Genomic DNA, 14,041 nt, shown 5'->3' with positions numbered 1-14,041 from the left:
TCTCCAAACTATTAACAAATAACACTACTTTCCATCCCCTTTCCTGGTCCCAGCTCAGTCCTCTCATTTTCCCTATCTTATTATAGTGCTCCTTATTATCCCAATATCTAGAAACCTATGGCAATATGGAACATAGCCTTCTCCCTCTGTTTCTTTTTTTCCTCTCTTTGGTGTTTATTGCTTTTGCCTTTTTTATACTTGTTTATACCTTCCCATTTCATGCAGAAATTCAGTTACTAGAAACAAAACTCTTCCTTTAAGACTGTTGCTAAATTTAGAGTCACCACCCGACTGGTAAACCTGTTGTTTTTATTTCCTTAGAACTGTAATGTTCCTTTCTAAAATAAAGAGCAGCAACAAATGGGCCCAGGATATAGAAACCACATACAAATATTTTGTTTCCCAAGATGATAACTTCGGGTTTCATTCCCTCTCAACTTTTGCTTAAAGCAATTACAGGACACCTAATTAAATGCTAGAGTAAGGGGTTCTTAACTTTTTTTTTTCCACAGACCCCTTTGCCAGTCAGGTGAAAATCATGGACCCCTTACTAAGTCCACACTATACTGTGTATTATTTAATAAATATATCCTACCTGCACCAACACGTCCTCACAAGAATAATGTTTTTTTTGAATTTCAATTCAAGCTCATGGGCCTCTGGTTAAGAACCCCTGTGTTGGAGGAAATTTACTAGGTCCAGAGTGTCCTTTAGCTCTAATAAACTTATGGGTGTTTCTACGGTCCACAAATCTGAAGCCTTTCAAGAAGCCACAGAACTATCCTTCGTCTACATGGATTATTCATTGGACAAATGTTCTGAATTTTGTGTCCCAGGGCTCCCTGTGGGTGCTGGATCAAGCACACACTGATTTTTGTCTTCAGCTTCACAGACACTCCATTCAGGAGGAGGTGGATTAATTCCAGTTATGTACATTTGTTCTGTTACATAGCCCAAAGTTTACATTCCAACTTTTGGTCAACAACACAAGAACAAGAAAGAACTGAAATATGAAATACCTAAACACTTACAACTCAGAATTCCCTGGAATCAACTGCATTATTCAGACTCTGACTGCTTGGTTACATATCATATATTCATTACTGTAGTAGGTAAGTTCATTTTGCTAATCAAACCAGAGAGTAGTGGTTTGGGCAAAAGTAGGTAATATCTTTTCTCTTTGAAAGTAAAATTTTAAATCTGCTTGAAGTCTTGAGATGGAAAATACAAGTTGCCTTGAAATTTGAAATGCCATCAGCATCACACCCAAGGCAGGCTGCTTTGAAGAACATTTGGGAACTTGAAATTGGTTTCAGGTTATTTAAGGGGGAAATGCTTTGGTCTACAAGATTTACTCAAATGTGTATTTTCCATCATGTCTGATAACATCAAAGATTTCCCCTTGCTCTGCTCCCTTTAATAGTGGCATCTCAAGGATGCATGCTGTTTGAAGTTAGCAGTGATTTGCTTTTATAATAGGATTCATTGTGGTTTGAGAGCCAGCGTGCAGGAAAGTAATTAGCATGCTATACCAAGAAGTCTCATAATGAGCATGAGCATGTACTTGTTAATAGGGAATTTCAAATGATTTGAGAAATTCAGATGCAAATACAACCTTCTGACTAGATCCTTGTTAGGCCAAACATGAGGCTTACCAGTATAACCTGGTAAGCAGATATTTATTTATTCCTTATCCTAGTATATTCAAATTCCATGCTAGAGGTCAAGCACCACAAACAGTGCTTTTCTAGGAGATTATAATAAAGTGATTACAGATACATGTAAATAATCCTACAGTATAATTCTTTAAAACAGTATCTATATTATTCCCCTAGAAATTTAATCTGTAGTACCCTGCTTATTCAACAAATACTTATTAAAAGTCTACTGATGCCAGATATTAGGTTCCAGAAATATAAAGATGGATCAAACATCACCTCTGAGCCTTAAAATGTTCATTTATGATGTGTTCATATTTTTATAAAAACATCTTGTTTATCAGGTCATACTAAAAATCATGCACTATCTACATTTTCAGAACTGTGGCCATCAATCTGCATCTTCTGATAATCTATGTATGTTTCACTAAAAAACACTGTAACCCATATTGGACTTAGGTAGGCTGGAGTTGTATTCCTAAATGCCTCTCAATTACCTTATCTTTCTTATGGCAAAGGGGAGCTTTGAGACATCCTGTTGTGCAGGCCTGGAAATTCTACTTTCTCTGGCACTCTCCCTTGTGGGAGAAGAGCTGCAGAGGCCACAATACAAAATCTCATTACAGTTCAGACATGGGTTGGTGGGAAATGTATGAAGCTGTAAGTAGGGATGTTCTGAAACATATAACAAGATTTTATTTAATTAGTGTAGTTTCTTTTTCATGGTTTCTTCCAGAGCTTAATTCTATTAGATTTCACTAATATGATCTAAAATATGAAACATACCAGTTCTAGATGTCTTAATATAAATTAAATCATGCAAAATACCCTGTAATTTTTTAAATGGAATCATACCTTGAAAAAATAGATATTATTTTAGCAAATTATAGCCCATACTAAAATTATCAAAATATGACTTGAAAGGCAGAACTTCACAATCAAGATATTGTGTTTTGTTATGTGAAGTAATTTGACAATCTCTTAAACTACAATAGGGAAAGAAGATGCTGTAAACACATAATTTACCAACTCTTCTCTCAGATGTTTTCCTTGATTTTTAATGAAATATTTAATATAGATAAGGCTATCTAATTTATCTAATTTAACAAAAGTTATTTTGTGTAATTGAGAATTGCAGGTGACTAGTGTATTAGATTTACTATGAGAATAATTCTGTTAAAGGTACATTTACCCCCTTTGTCATCAAGATGAATTTCCCCAAAGGTTAAAGAACAACATGGCTGGGATTGAGTGCTTCAAAAGGATATGCTTGGATGCATTTCATATGTAGGTCATTGACCTGATTCCTTTTTATATGATAGTTTCTATCACTTGATTCTGCTTGGCAGCCTGTGTCAAGCGAGGATTTGTGTTACTTTATTTTAAAAGATTTATTTATTTATTTCTCTCCCCTCCTCGTCCCAGTTGTCTGCTCTCTGTGTCCATTTGCAGTGTGTTCTTCTGTGACTGCTTCTATCCTTATTAGCGGCACTGGGAATCTGTGTTTCTTTTTGTTGTGTCACCTTGTTGTGTCAGCTCTCCGCATGTGCAGCGTCATTCTTGGGCAGGCTGCACTTTCTTTCGCGCTAGGCGGCTCTCTTTACGGGGTGCACTCCTTGCGCGTGGGGCTCCCCTACACAGGGGACACCCCTGTGTGGCATGATACTTCTTGCACGCATCAGCACTGTGCATGGGCCAGCTCCACATGGGTCAAGGAGGCCCAGGGTTCGAACCATGGACCTCTCGTGAGGTAGGCGGACGCCCTATCCATTGGGCCAAGTCCTCTTCCCTGTGTATTGTTTTTGTTTTGTCTAGAAACTGAGAAGGAAACATTTATTGGATTGTGTGGCTCAGGTGGAGAGACTCCTAGGGCTTCAAGTAAATTACATGACAAATATTGGTAAGTGCATAGTTTTCCCCTTGAAACTTGAAATTTTAATTCCAAGACAGTATTAAAATTGAGTGATAAATGATAATTACTCTGGTGATCCTATTATTGTTTTCCCATCTCCTTTCTGGGACTGTCAGGTTGGAATGGAGAATCATTCTCCTATTTTTTATTTGACTTTCCAACCATCATCAAACTTAGAACTTCAAATCTGAAGGAACTGGAGTGAAGGGTCTGCAAAATATTTCTCTATTGCATTTAGAGTTGTAGTGAGTTGATAGAAATTTAGTCTTATGAGCTTTGGCCCATCACTTTATTCCTATTCTTAACTTTAGTGATGAAAACCTGTTGAATCTCTATGCCAAGAAGGCTTTGAGCCCCAAATGGGAACTGAACTGCTTTTTATAATTAACTTCTGCTTTATGTGTCAATGTTCTCTAGAGTATAAAGAAGCAACATGATAGCAGTTTGTTTAATTTGGAAGTGTGCAAAACACATTTCATTAAGTTAGTAAATGCATTGTTTTTCTAAATACTGTCCGAAACATTAAACCAACTATAAATATTTGAGTGGATATCTGAACACTTTTTTCTGAATGCATAATTATTCATAATTTAAATTTAACTAAGTGTGGCCCTTTGCTTCCTCATTCCACGCATTTCCTAAGCATTACAAGTAGCTTTAATCAAATTTTAAAAAATACTCTTGTCTGCAAGCAAGAGTATCCCATTCATTGGCCCTACAGCATTGAAGGCCCCTCTCAATTAGAGGTGGAGTGGACATCATCATCCCAGAATCCTCAGGACTGGGGAACAAACTATGGACTAAGGTAGAATGACTGGCATTTTGCTATTGACTTATTGTGATGCCAGCAATGAAAAAAACACTATCATTGATGTGGAGGCAGTAGCCACTGGAGAGTCTGAGGGGCAGAGAGAGTAAAACAGGTGTAACATAGGGGGGTTTTTGGGATTTGGGAATTGTCCTGAATGACATTGCAATGACACATACAGGCCATTTATATTTTGCCATAACCTAAAGAACTGGGTGGAAAAGAGTGTCCACTATAATGAATGTACACTACAATTCATGCTTAGTGACAATGCTCCAAAATATGTTCATCAATTGCAATGAATGTACCACACTGATAAGGGATGTTGTTAATGTGAGAAAGAGTGGGAGATGTGGGAAGCAGAGCATGTGGGAATCCCCTGTATTTTTGTCTAACATTTATATAATCTAAATACCTTTTAACAAACAAACAAACAAAAACAAACAAACAAACAAAAAATCCCCAAAAAACTCCTGTCAGTAAGGTTGTTGCGTAACAATGCATTCTTGGGGGTTTAATTGACTGAGTAATTGTAAATTATGACCTTACTATTCCTTATGCCCAGTTATTCACTGCACAGGTATTTATTGGGACTCTACCAGGTGCCATACACTCTTCTACACACTGAAGATATAGTGGCAAAGAAGGCAGATAATATTCCTGACCTCCTGTGGGTTACATTCCATTGGGCAGATTGTTATTTAGTATATACTTGATATGTGGCAGTTTTGTAAGTAGACATGTAGATGAACCACTTTTGGATCCTTTCTTCTGAAGTTTATTGTCTAATATTAGGCATAAAAACAGGAGTTCATTGATTATGGGCACTCTGTCATATGATTTCTGTATCCCAAGTACAATAACTGGCACAACATATTTATCCAATTAATGCATGTTAAGTGGGCAATAATGAATGATTTATACATATATAGCTATAATACAAAGCAGTGTACAAATAAATAAAATCATAATTTTGAGAGTAAAAGTAGTACTTGATCATCTACCAGGTATCTCAGTCCCTAGGAATTAGTATTGCTATAAATAAGGAACAGAGGGTCAGAATTTAAACAACTATTCACATAATCAATAAGTATTGCAATCAGCATTTATATCCACATTTTTTTGAATCCAAAGTTCCTGTTCTTTTCACTATGCCACTGGTCTTCAAACTGTGTCCAGTCAGGTGCTAATAAGTATGTCTCAAAAGAAGGGGGTTCCATGGTCATATGAGCTTGAGATTTTGCTTAGTATACCCTCTTCTTGGACATTCAGAATGACCATCAGTATATTGAAGCCTCTGGCCATAAGTTCTGCCATAAAGAAGTCTGTTTAAATTGGATTAGTGCTAATTTTCTCAAATTTATTAGACCCTACAGACAACAGACACAGAAACCCATCTCATTTAGCATTCTCCACAAGATGATCCACTGAAGAAAGTGATCCACAGTATGGGAAACTGTGAGAACCCAGGAAGAAAGTTATAGTGATAGCTTTAGACAGAGGGATGAGGGGAGACTTGGGGAAGTAGAATATTTGTGATTGACATTGAAGCATGGTTTGGGTTTTAACATTGAGAGGGGAATCAAATATACTTCAGGACAAGGGAATAGAATGAAGCTAAAGAGCAGGGATGAAAAACATGGAGAGAGTAGTTTACAAGGACTGAGTAAGAAATATGTGTTGAATTATATAGAAGATAGATTCATGGAGAGCCTTGAATGGCAGACAAAGAAATTTGTAAAAATTGTAAATTTGTGAAATTTTATTTAAATGAGTAAGAGCTATAGTGGGCCTGGCCTGCCATGATACGTGGAAGTGTGCAAATCTAATGTATTCTGACAACCAAAATACTTGCATAGTTCATCTGTTAGGAATTTCTTAAATCTCTAGATTATGGAATAATACAAGGCAGGGACATTAAGTAATTGGATGGAAATTAATAAGTAGGCTTTTTGTGCGTAACTGGATAAAATAAATAAAGTTCTGTATTTTAATGAAAACCTAAAATCAATGAATATAATCATGCCTTCTGGAATCTTTGTGTTCCAAATAGAATGTGAGCTTTTTGGGTGGAGAGTTTTGTTTTGTTACATGCAGTTTCCATGCCCTGGAAGAATACCTGGTCATAATGCAGGCATACAATAAATCTTTGTTGAATTATTAAAAGAATATTTTCCCCAGGACCCTATTACATATTCATGTTAAAATATGTGATTATATACAATTACATTTTAGAGGAAATTCATTTTCAGACACGACAGCAATGATGAATTCTACTCTAGCCTGAAAGCCATCATCATATACAACTTGAAACATGCTTGGTATTCACACCAAATGGGAAAAAAATGGGAATGATCATTTTTTAGAGCCTCCAAAGTTGTCTATAATAGTTGAACAAACACAGACCAAGTAACCAATGAAAATACTCTTCCTCCATTTTTTTAAAGAGCTCTAATATGCAAAAATTACTCACTAATTTATAGCAAAGGGGAAAACTCAACTTGTGAAATTCCAAAGAAAGATAAAAAATATTAGCATTTCATATTTTTCAAGCCAGAGACGTGTATTTGAACTTCTGCTGAAACACCAGTTTTCAATTTCAACTTTTCATAGGGTCTGAGAAGAACTTTGTATTCTGATATTCAAAAAAGATTTCTATATATTCGGAACAGAGATCCTTGCCTCAAACCATTCTTTTATCATTCTGGGAGGAGAGATGATTTAATTACAAACAAAAACAGTTATAAACCAAGATAATAAATTTTTAAACATTTAAAAAAAAATCAGGAGTGTGTCTCTTAGGTCTTGTGTTGATTTTAAAGTTACATATACTTAGTTTTTAATAAACATAGGCTTTAGGTAGAATTCCAGAAGATAATATGGCAGGAATACCTTATTCTTAAGACATTTAATTAATTTAATTGATTGTCAGAATATGATTCTTGGAGAAGAATCTGGTTCAAATTCTGGCTCATCCAAAAACTAGATGTATGACATTGGGAAAATTTCCTTACTTTACTAAACCCCACTTTCCTTAATGGGAAAGTGAGAATTAAAATTCTTAACAATGGATTATGTTAAGAATTAAATGAGATACACACAAAACTCTTAGTAGAATATGCCCTCGATAAGAGCTAACTAGTATGATTTTAGAGGCTAAGAGTTCATGCTATGCTATGCACAAAATAGCCCCTCAAATTTCAAAGGATTTACAAAATAAAGTTTATTGCTCTATCACAAAATGTCTGATAAAATTTAAGCAATTCTCCAAGGCAGCCATCCTACCTGAGATGCTATCCAGGCAGCTGTATCTTGGATCTAGATCCCCTCAAACCACGGCTACTAGCGTTTCCTGGTCAGGAGACCGGGAGAAGAGAGAACACAGAGACTGAACACATGCCCCTAAATGCTTTGGCTTGGAAGTGGCAACATAGCTTTACTCACAGTCCATTGACCTGATGTAATCACTTGGTCCAGATAAATTGCAAGGATGCTGGCTCTTGCTTATGTAGGCCCAAGAAGGCAAGGAGAAGTGGATATGGATAAGTATTATAAGTCCTACACTGGTAGGATTTATATAGGATAAAAAAGGAATTTAATTTTTAAGAAATCACAAAAGACATTAAAATACTAATAGTTGTCAAGTCCAAACAAATTTTAGATTAATATTTTCTTTGTTATGAAATTCTTTAATGAATGAGAGAACTGAATAATGTAGAAAGATAGAGCACTAGATTAAAAGGCAAAAACCTCATTTCTGGTACAAGCTTGCTACTACCAACTGAGTAACCCTGGGCAGGGCATTAGATTTCTCTTTTAAACTTTAAATTGTTAAAAATAGATAACCCTTTTCCAGTGAACTTCACAGGACTATTACAAGATCACAAGAAATCTTTAAGAGAAAGTACTTATGTAGACAGACTCCTTACATCTTCCCAGGCACACAGCTTGACCACATTTTCTAACCTCCTTTGCTTTAGATGTGGCCACAAAAGCAACTCTAGTCAATACAACGTGAACAGAAAGGACAGGTATTTTTTTCTTGGCCAACCTTTTTAAGAAGCTGGTGGGTCTCCTTGCTCTCTTTCTCCCTCTACTGGCTGGATGCAGAGCCACAAGTTAGAAGGAACCTGGGTCCCTGCATCAGCAAGGTGGGGAGAGGTATCCTCCAACCAAGGACACTTTTCTGGGACTGCTATGTAAACAAAGTATATCATTCTATCATGCTGGGACATTTTGTCTTTGGGAGGCAGGTACTATTTGTTACTGCAGCTTAGTGTAATACATTCTTAAATAATACAGATTATAATATGCCTGACATACCATGGGTTTTTCAATAAATACCTATTGGATAAATTGGTGAAGCAAATACCTAGAAGCACTACCATGCTTTGGTTCTTTTTGACCATGATTCAGCACTTAATATCTAATTATTTTTACTTTGACAGTAATGTTAGATATCCAAAGGGAGGAATATCTATTACTTCTGAGTTTTCAAATATTTAAATGTGTGAATATAATATTATGCCAAAGTTCTATAAAATACTAAGGAATTTACTTAATATGTAAAAAAATATTACTTTCAAATTTGTTGGCAATGTTTTTCAAAACATCTTTTCCCACAAAAATGGTGAACAAATTGATATGCAACACTAGTCCTTGGCTATAGGTTATAGTGTTGAATTACCATTATCTTTCTCTTTATAGTCAACCTTGCTTTGATGTTTTCATGAGACAGAAAAACTCACCAGAAACAAGTGAAGAGTGACACCTGATTCTGAATATTATTTTTACCTTTTTATGCCTGTATGTCCATTCTGTACCAGCATTTTTTAAAAAGGAAAGAAAGAAAAGTGATTGTTTCCCACCATGAGCTCCAATTCCCTTAGATATTTATATAGCAGTGTAATACTGACAGCTGAACAAACAGCTTCAATCACATGTCTGTTCATATCTCCAGGCAAAGTCTTGTTCTCCTTCCTTTCTTTACATATGCATTTCCTTCAAAAGACACATATTCTGGTGGAGAAACAATCTCCATGGGCAGACCACAAAAGCTAGCTATTTAATGTGTGTAATTTAGAGTCATGAGGTATGGATTTATAGCAAATAATATTTTGTGATGATACTAACTCTAATAAGGATGATGATATTTTCATGATTAGCCATGTTTTAAGATAGGGAAATTAACTAATAGGAATATTCATACTGAAGGATACATAAAACATGCTGACAAACAAAAATGAGTTTAGACACAAAGTGGATGAATATGTTATGTAGGCAGGGTCTATTTGCACCTAACATTACTGTATATATTTATATGCAAATTGGTCATCTAGTATTCTCTTTTTCACCTATACATTTGGAATGCATTTGTTTCACATTCTATGATAAGCCCATTTATTACATTTCTGTCAGATTCCACTTGCATATGCAATATTGAATAAATCAGTGACTAATAAATGTCTTAGAGATAAATAATGAACTGCCTTATCTGATCATAAATGTACATCAAACATACATTCTTAGTCTCAGTATCCTAAAAGAAAGATAGCTTGATCTATTACATACATACATGGAGCAAAAAGGAGTAATTATAGAGCAATCATGTAAAAGGAGCCAGGTTTATTATTCTTGAATGGATATGCTATAGAAAAACAAAGTGTTATCATAGCTGTTCACACTATTTTAATTGAAAGGAAGTAATAAACAAAGATGGAAAGGCAACCTTCCCTTCACAAGTGCTTTTTGTCATAACTCCACCGGCTTGGGGTGCAGGCCCAGCGCCACAGCATGAGACACTGCAGGGCTCTGGCTGAGACCTAGGATTTCAGTCCTAACATGCCTACCCTCTTGGAAGTACTGCTAGAACTGACCACAGGTATGCTTTCAAGTTGTGGTAAGAAGCCTGACAAGCAGACTGGGAGGAAAGCAGAGGTGAAAATTTAAATCAAGTACAGATGAAAGCATGTTCACCTTGGAAAATACGAACAAGACTTTTAGGTAATAATGGTACAGGGATATATCATACTAACAATAGAGAAGACTAAAATTGCTTCTTTCTCATTAATACTTTTCGCAGTTCTCTTTAGATTCTCCTCCAATCTCTATAGATGATCTAACAACTGCATACTTGCTGCATCTGTACTTAGTGAAATAATATAGACTTAGGTGCCCTGCACATATCTCATAAATTTTAACCCATCCCCCTGAAAAACCTTCTTGCTATTCAGCACGTTTTGGTGATCTCTTAGTAATATTTTGAAGTAGCATCTCTATTAAAAGTGAAAAGGGATGGGGAGTCCTAAAGAGAGAAATAGTGACACAGAATAGTTGTTATTTCCTATGTTCCTGACAGAAAGCTCACTGCTTAAGAAAAAATTAGAGCACATGCCAAAGTTTTTTTATCTTAAAGGGCAAAAATTAAATTTAGGTGGCAAAAAGGGTCACATAAAATCTTGGCAAAGGTTTATATTTTCATTTAAAGCTGCAGTTGGGACTTCACAAAGGAAATCTCTGCACTTTTTATTTCTGGTTCAGAGGATTTACATGCTCCTTCTAATGATCTAGGCCTTCAGCACTGGGTAATGTCTCCCAGTCCCCAGCTTAGCACTCATGCAAAATTGAAGCACTTTGGAGGCAGTTTAGTAGCTGCCGATGAATCTCAATGTGCAGGAAAAGGCATAATGGCTGTTTAGCACTTGCTAGGAGAAGCTGAGGAAATCAGGGGGAAAAATCTATTGAACTTAAGCCATCTGGGAAGCCAACCGAGAGTGGTTGCATTAATGTGTTTACATTCCCATCATGTAGCCAGGCCAAGCAAAAATAAGCGTGTGGGGTTGTGCGCACGCCTGCTAAAAGGAAATTATAAAGAGAAGCCCTTTTGATTGAGTTTGCTAATTTGCAACTACGTAGGGAAAATTTCTTGAGAAACATGGCCATGGGAATTTTCAGGTCTCTGTGAGACAGGGAGACTGTTAGAGAGCAAGGTTTGGCGCCAATACCGCCAGCGGGGAGAAAATCATCGCTATGCAGGAGCAAGGCCTGAGAGGTTCTTTTCCTGTCTATGGCCCAGAGCACAACACAACAGATTAGAGGGGGCTTGAGAGGGCTGGTAAAGAACAGTAGGGAATGCTTTCATTGCCTGTTATATTTATAGTTAACTCAGAAATAGTGGTCAAAGCAGGGAAAATAGCCAGGTAAATACCTCCACTTCAAGGCCTACCACTCTACTCACTGCTTCCTTCATAGCTGCCCCTTTGCAGTTGGGTTAAGTGATGTTTACCTGAGAGACACTTGATGACTGTCCTGAGCTAAATGGTGCCACCCTCCCACACATGCCTAGTGCTAATCCCCATAACCTGTGAATGTGCCCTTATTTGGATGAATGGTCATGACACATGTATTTAGTTAAGGATCTTGAGATGAGGAGATTATCCTGGATTCTGTGGGGGGCCTTAAATCCGATGGCAAGTGTCTGTTTAAGAAAGGGGAGAAGATGGAGATTAGAGTGATGTGGCCCCAGGCCCGGAGGGCCGAGGTAGCCGCTAGAAGCTGCAAGAGACAAGAAACGGCTCCTATAGAGGCCCTGGAAGGAGGATTGGTCTTGCCAAATTTTGTTCTCCTGGTCTCCACAAGGGTGAGAAAATAAATTTCTGTTGTTTTAAACCACTGAGTTTGTCATAACTTGTTGCAGCAGCCCTGGGAATCTAACCCAGTGGCGTAAGGCATTTACTCTGTCTCCATGTTCAAAAGAGTAGACTCAAGAATATGACAGAGCAAAAAAAGATGAGGAAAAGCTGTCTGCCATGTGGTGTTTTTCTGGTTTCACAAATGCCCCGCAGAATGGGTGTGGGCGGTAACCTTTCAGTCACTAACGTCATTTCACACAGAGCGCACCACTGTCCAGGATCAGCAAGGAGCAGCTATAAAAAGAGGCATGTCATTTATTCCCCGCCATTCCAAGACTTCCCTTGTACAGAACATTCCCTTGGGTTTTTCCAGCTGAATTTTAATTGACTCGAGCCCTGGAGTTTCCCCCACTTCCCTCAGGAGGCTGCTAGCCCTCAGTCTTAGAAGTTTAATAGACAGAGACGGGAAAGGATATTGAAGAACGCAGGGGCTCTATACCATGTAACTCTAGCCCACGGAACTAGCAAGGGGTGTCATGAATTTATTCTCCTAATGAGAGGGAAACTTGAGCATTTGTTAGAGCAAATCTTTGTTCTGGCTCTTATCCCCCTCTCTTTTGCTCCCTCCAGACTGTGATCTCCTTAAGTGCAGGCATCGGGTCTTAGCTATTTCTGTACTTACAGCACCAAGTAAAGAATCTAGGTCATAGCAGGCATCCAACACATGGTGTTTTGTTATTTTCAACAAAACAAAACATCTACATACTCCCTCTATGTGACATTTTCACAACAAATAATATCTCTTTCATTCTATGGTTCTCAAGACTAGTTGTATATTAGCATTAAGAAGAGCACTTACGATAGACAGACAGGTAAAAGAAAAGCTATGCACCGGTTCCCAATGAAATCATTATCTTTGGAGGTGGGGCCAGAGTGTGTTTTTAAAAATCCCCCGGGTGATTGTCAAGGGCAGCCAGCGATGGGGATTATTGCCCTAATTGTTCCTTGTTGCTCTTGCCTTTGTGTTCTTGGGTATTTCTTCCAAAACAGATTTTTAAAATCTGGTTAAACCCTATGAAATTAGGAATGTGTCCAAGAATCCCCTAATGTGAACTGTTTTTCTTTGCTAGATAAAATAGTCCTACATGCTGTGCTTACTTTTTTTGCCAGGCCCTGATATTTTGCTAATTGTAGAGTTCATATCATACATGCTGTTTTTTTTGTATCTCCAAATAGTGCTTTTCAGAGAATCTGGCTAGAGTAGATATTTCGACAGGCATTCCCGAGAAGGGGTCTGGGCATCCCTAGCTGAGGGCTGACTCAGGCTTAATGGGATGTGGGGAAGACAAGAGGATCCAAAGCAAGACAAACCCTCTCCCCTCAAGTTTTAGCATGGCTTATTCATTGACTGAGTTTTTTTAATGGAAAAATTCTCCATTCTGTCTTTAAAGATGTCAAGAAATGTTGGCATGGGAGATAGAAAACAGCATCAAAATTCTGAGCAAATTATTGATAGAATAATAACTCATGAGGTTTAGTGATCCAGAGACTGAAAGAGAATGGATACCAGTTTGTACCACCACAGAATAAAAAGGACAACAACTTGGGTCATTATTTGGTGTAGGTTTATTCATATTTTACACAAAGGTATAGCCACCAAAAAGAATAATTAAATTTGGTGAGCAAAACTATTGTTCTTTAGGAAGCTGACCTTCTCTTTGAAGCTAAAATAGTTTCCTAAGCCTCCTCAAACATGATGTTAATTCACCTCACATTACAATCCAGCACTTTGCTAAATACGCTCCTTCCTATAAAAATAAAGTACAGGAGACTCTCCTTACACTGCTCACCTATTTTAGCCAAAAGTTAGCTTAAAAATACACTATGGTTTTGAACAACTGTGCTATTCTCATTTTGAAGCAGGCATATTAAAACTCTAAACCACAGAATAAGCATGGTTCCTGGGCTCAGGGTAAAATTGCTATAGCAACATAATCACTAGTTTTGCTCCTGAAATGCCCTGTTTGGGTAG

The 14,041-nt window shown here is 37.2% G+C and overlaps 1 protein-coding gene across 2 annotated transcripts in view; it reads right to left on the bottom strand.

Moving 5' to 3' along the window:
* UNC5C (unc-5 netrin receptor C) overlaps nucleotides 1-14,041 on the bottom strand; it is a 406,424-nt gene that overhangs the window by 154,872 nt on the left and 237,511 nt on the right. The window lies entirely within an intron of this gene.

Source organism: Dasypus novemcinctus, chromosome 1 (genome assembly GCF_030445035.2).
Source record: "Dasypus novemcinctus isolate mDasNov1 chromosome 1, mDasNov1.1.hap2, whole genome shotgun sequence".
NCBI lineage: Eukaryota > Metazoa > Chordata > Mammalia > Cingulata > Dasypodidae > Dasypus > Dasypus novemcinctus.
This window is presented reverse-complemented; position numbering and strand designations above follow the sequence as displayed.